Genomic DNA, 6,189 nt, shown 5'->3' with positions numbered 1-6,189 from the left:
CAATAAACGTTTATAGCCTGTGTATGCCCCTTATGAGAAGTGCTTTCCTGTTGCTATGTGCGCTTTCCAGGGAAAGTGCACTTTGCCCAAATCTTATTGTATAAATTGTCCTTTGCTACAAATGCTTTATGCATAAAAATAAACACTCAAATTTTATTCATAAGGCCCTTTTGAGTTTTGGAGAAGCACCATTTTTATATTTTACTCATATACACTAATTCCTGTTTTCCCCATAGCTCCTACTTGAAAGCTAGGAATGCTGTGATCCTGCTTCACTTTTTTGAAGTATTTGTTCTGAAAAATAACATTCTGTAAGATACCTCTGAGTGACACTGTTGTGCTCCCTCTGTGTCAAATTCTCTCAGATAAATCTGGTTGTCAATTTTGTTATTGTGAAAGACTCATTTTTGACTGCATTTACGTGTTTGCTATGGAATGTGAACAACAATGTACAGGGATGAAGTTTTATTAAAGGAAAAATATTGAGTCTACAGAGTTTGATAAATGTGAAGAAGTGCATGCTTTTTTAGGAATATACTTTTAGGGATTTTAAGGCTTTTCTTTCATCTTTTGGCACCAATAATATTTTAGAATTTTTTCACTAGTTTTCATCTCATATGCCTTTCTGAAGAAAACTTGTATCGTGGTATCCACCAATGTGTGTAAGGAAGGTCACAAAGCCATCTGTAGTCATGAATCATTACAGAGGCAGAAGCAGCTAGGTTTGGTCAATACCAGAAGTTCAGCCATCCATTTGTTCTTCCACCTCCCATCCACACCATTTCACACAGAGAGAGGTGCTTTCTTGAAAAGCTAATGCCTTGCATCTTCAGAGTGCGTGCATAATCTCTTAAAATATCAAATGTGGTTCTTTTCCAGCGTTCTGAACTCAAAAAAATCCCCCGGTATATAAATTCTGAATGAAAGTGCAGATCTTACATCCACAACTAACTCATTAGCAGTATTAAATAGAATTTCTGTCCCTAAAATCTTTCTTGCTTTATCCCACACATACCCTCCACAGAAGGCTGCTGCTGCCAGAAAGGCCAAGGTGCCAGACCTCTGACTCTTTATGGAGGTCAGAAAATACCTTGTCCTAGTTCACAGATATCTAGAAACTGTCAGTATGAACATTTGAGAACTGAACAGGTGTGTCAGGAAAAGAGCCAGAATGGTCTCCTCTTACATGATCATAACCTGAGCAACTCTGGGCATCACGGCCCACTCATTACATGGTGCAGATGACATGGACAGAGAGAATCAACCCAGGATGGAGGTGTGACATTTCTGACTGGCTGTCAGAGCACCTCTGCGAGGGGGCTGACATAGTCTGTGTGAGCAACACCAAAGCACAGCTATGTACAGTAAAACCCACCCTGAAAGGAAAAAGGATGGCCATTATAATTGTCTCAGTCTCCCAGCAAAGCTTATGCAGAGGCATTTGTGTTTTAGTGATGAGACTACCTTTGCAAATGTATATGTTTACTTAATTAACCACAGAAAGTGTAATTTATTTCTTTTTCTACGTCTTCATTAAACCATTGTGTTGAACTGAATTATATTTGCCATAAAACTCATTCAGTAATTTATTTTCAAATGTACGGAATGCATCTCTGTTTCATATTTTAAATGGTTTAAGCCTCTTACAGCCAGCTATAGTTGATTAGGAATGCTGTCTGAAAGTCCTAATTTAAAATGGAACTAAATGTGTTGCAACTCTAAAAGTTTTGCTACCTTAAGAAAAAGAAAATCTTTCTTTAAAATTGATAATCTTCTTTGCCCAGAGCTTTTGTGAATACACAAAACTGGAGAAAGATGAAGACTCTGGTTTTATTTACATGTGTTAATAGAAAGACAAACTCTGTATCACCATCAGTCCAGCCACCAAGTGTTCTCATTAGTTTTACTAGGAAGACAGACCTCATGTTGGAAGAAAATCACATCAGAAGTGACTGGCCTCTCTCCCCTACTGGAGTGGATCAGAGATGGAGATTTCTCCTAAGACCTGACAGCTCTACAGCTGTGACTATTCCTGTCAAACATCTGTCCGGAACAGCCTCTTATGGCTGTGGGAAATTGTTAGCTTCATAAGGTGATGGGTCTCTTGAGATACTCCAAGATGGAAGGAGACACAGCATTATGTTTTCTCTCTCAGCACCACACATACAGCCCCAGCAGCTGCCTGGTGCTGTGGCTATGGGAGTTCATCCTTGTGTAGACACAACACAGGTGGAGCCCCTTCCCAAATGTTTTGTTGTTGAAGAGCCATGATAAATATTTGTCATAAAAAATGGATCAGTAAGGTGGCAAACGTTTGAGCTTCATGCGTAGGACAGAAAGGAGAACCTGAAGCTGTGGGAGAGGAAGCTGGGACAGGACAAATTCCAGCTACCTCTGCTGAGGCCACATGTATCCAGAGGAAAGTCACTCCTGTGTCTTCTTCTTGGGTCAAGCCAGAAGGTTTTTGGGCCATGCTCTTGAGAAATAAAAAAAAAAAAAAAGAGCAACACAACACACCAATGACAAAAATGTACTTCCATGAAAACTTCAAGATTTTCAGGTTGTGCTGTATTCAGTAATTGGCTGAGAATCACTGGAGATGTTGCTTTTTCATCCACAATACCTCTGAACAGATTATCAGTATGTTTCCACTTTTAGCTAGCAATTTCCAGTTCTGGAACAAGCCATTTTTTAAAAGTTGAGCATTGTTCAGGAACAACTTTGCAAAAATGAAGCACTTGAAGAGCTCACAATTTTCCACTTTCCCCAGGAGTGTTGATAAAGGCTTTCTTTCCCTGTGAGAAAATATTTCTCTTTGAAAAACTTCAGCCTTGTTTTTAATTCACAGCATTGTTATTGAATTGCCATATGGCCTTGGGCAAGTTCCTGAACATTTTCTGTATCTTGGTTTATCTATTTAGCAGAATGCTTACACAGCACAGTGCACACATTCTAACACTTCAGAAAACAGGCAACCCAGCCAGGGCCATACTTCTGTTCGAGTAAGTACTTCTAGGGAGCATCAGCAGAACTGCCGATTATCATCCTTCTGCTTGAAGAGAGAGAGGGTGAGATGTGCTTTCTGTTTCGCCTCAATCAGTACAATACACTCTTCAGGTCTTTATTTTGGAATAAAAGGGAGAGAAACAGAGGGAAAGTGAGAGATGGGTCCTCTCTAATTGGATGCTTAATTCCCTAACATTTTAAGTGGATATTATCTCTTCTTGGCACAAATGTTCTACGTTTGGGCAGATGACCACCTTCTGGAGCGATTGTCTAATGCCTATGACTATATTCTGAAACCATTATTGAGTGCAGATCAAGGGGATTCTTAGTGAACTAAGAGAGGAGAATTCAAAGCTAGGTAGGAAGGCGAGAGACAGTTTTCAGAAAACACAGCTTTGGGGGGACTTCTGAGCAGAGAGAAAGGGGAAGCAACATCTGCTACTCTTTGAGGCAATAACTACAGCAGGTAGTAAAGACAAACACAGCCACAAATATTGTGTAAGTCATGTGTCTGGGACCTGGGGAGAATAAAAGGAGTAAAGTGGTGATTTTGGAAAGATCACTGCACAGGAACCAGCTCCACCCTGGAATCACAGGTTGCTTGTAGCAGCTGGCTACTTGTGACAGCATTGGCTACCTCACTGCCAGCTGTGCTGTGGTCCAAGCCTTCCTCAACTCACAGCACAGTGCATAATCAGTTTTGACTTGCAAGAAGTAAAAGAAGAAATCTCAATGAGATCTGCAGATCAAACAAGACACATAATTAACTTCAGCCTTGCTCTTTCACACTGATCATCCCTACCATACCTTTTCTTCCCTTTAGGCCAAATTGTGATATTTACCACTGTCCAAAGTAAGTATTGAGGTGATACAGCACAGTATTCAGATTGTACTTGGAAAAATGTCTGACCATATGTTATTTCTACACTCTCTTTGCAGTGTTCTTTAGATGGATGGGAAAGGGAAAGTAACAGTGTTTTGGTTTATAAAGTCCCTGATGAATGAACATTTTACAGTACTTATGTCAGTCTTCCTAAAGTCTGTGATGAAATACACAGAACTGCACATTTTTTATTACTCCTTCTCTGTTCATAGGATAGGCTGTTGCTAAAGTGGGGATTCTGTAATATGATGTATCAAACAAGGAGGCCCGAGGAAAAGAAATATATATGGACGGATTCTTGCTAGATGTTTCAGAGATGTTTATTTCTCCAGCCGCATGGCCGGGGCTCTGCCGAGGAACTGAGGCAATCACGGGACCCGAGGGTCCTTCTGCCCGCACAGGGGAACACAAACCAACCAATGGGAACGAGGCTGAGCAGGGGCAGGGAAACCCCGTGTGTCCCCTCAGGGCCCCTCTCCCAGGGCTCCATGGCAGGGGGGACAAACCCCAACAGGTCGTAGCATAATTCTCTCTTTTAAATGGCCTGTAGTACCAGTTCCTAACACTAAAACGAGCTACTTTAGGCGGTGACTCATATGCATATCGAGTAGCAAGTGCTAACTGGGACAGGCCCGCAGTGAGCACCGCTCCCTCACTATGAGGACTGGGAAGGGGAGGCTCGGAGGAAGAGCTTAGGGGTGATTTCTGACAGAAAAGAATGTGTAACCAAAGTTCATCTTTTATTTCAAAATATAAATTCAATATGAAGACGCAGTAGCATCTGCTGTACTGTCTGGTTCTACGTGTTGAGGAGCCTTTGATGAAAACAACATGCCCTCTTTGTTGAAACGATAAACAAAAATCTGCCAACTTCTTTTAGACAGGAATGTTATACTGATTATGAATTAATTAAAAAAAATTTATTCTGATGTGCCATGGGAAAATGTGTTCCTTTTGTGGCCACAGGATAGTCTGTGTTTTTAAAATAATTATGTATGTATCTTGCTTAGTTAAAATTTTTTAATGTTGTTTAAAGACACAGTTATTCAAAGCTGAAAATAAAATGCTTCCTTTCATTTTTATTAAATTCAGAATTGGGAATTGCATTAGAGAGATGTGTTTGAAAAATAGAACCCATTTTGGTTTAAGAATGCAGGTGTGGATAAAATCTCTGGATAGTAATCATGCACTTTTATTTCCTTTTTCTTAATAACCCTATGACAAGGATAAAGCCAGTTTTGAAAATACAAGTGTGACATACTGCTTTGAGAGGCAAAGTAACCGTGTCTAATGATAGAAAGTAATGACTTTATTTTTAAACTGTAACTTGACATATTTGTCTTTATGTACTATTCGTTTTAGCACTATCTGTTTCCAGAATGCATGAAATATTTAATATGACAATGCCCACATGATATTTATATGTAAAAGATTTAGATCTGGTAATCCAAGTGCACATAAAGCTGTTATCCAGAGCTGCAGCTTTCTAATTTATGTACATACATGCACACCTATATGTACAAACAGGCAACTGTTTTTTATATGGAGAGATAGCTCTCAGATGTGCAAACCAGCAAAACATGCCATATTATTGTTACAAAAAAGGAATTCAAAAATCAACTGTTGTAAGGAATAAAAGCTCTCTAATAAAAAATGCTGTATTTTTGTTAGAACTGAACTGAGTCTGCTGAAATGAAATAGTTGGGCTGTGAGAAATTAATCTAAGCAGTGGGATAAAAATTGCAGGTATTTACTCCTTTCTTTACTTCTCCAGCTTTTTGTAAGGTACAGTATCACCAAAGATAAAAATTAATAAAACAGAAAACCTCACAAAGATTGCCCATAAAGAAAACTCACAGGAGGACAGTTGTCTCAATTTTGCTTATTTTAAGAAGTTTTTGTCGATTGTTTTAGAAGCATTTTGCCAAGGGGACTTAAAACTGCTGTAAACCTTCCAACAGGAACCACACCTTTGGAGATACAGATTTACGTTCAGCATGTCAAGGGCCTTCAAAATGTGTCAAAGGAATCATTGCCTGCAGGGCCCAACCTCCATGGTACATTTTTGCTGCACTTTGTACCCCCAGTTCTTCTGCCCCAGCAGCCCAGGAGAAGGCAGCTTCACATGGGGACAACTTGTGGGGAGAAGAGCCAAGGGACAACACGTGTCTGGAGCCCACGGCTTTTTGCTAGTTCAGGCTAGGAAACAGTTTGTGAAACTCTTAAGTCAAGACACAACTGTGCTCTTTTAAAGCTTCTCATGTTCACTAGTGGTGTATTTAAACTGCAAATCCTCAGAG

The sequence above is a fragment of the Corvus cornix genome, chromosome 2, assembly GCF_000738735.6.
Source record: "Corvus cornix cornix isolate S_Up_H32 chromosome 2, ASM73873v5, whole genome shotgun sequence".
NCBI lineage: Eukaryota > Metazoa > Chordata > Aves > Passeriformes > Corvidae > Corvus > Corvus cornix.
This window is presented reverse-complemented; position numbering follows the sequence as displayed.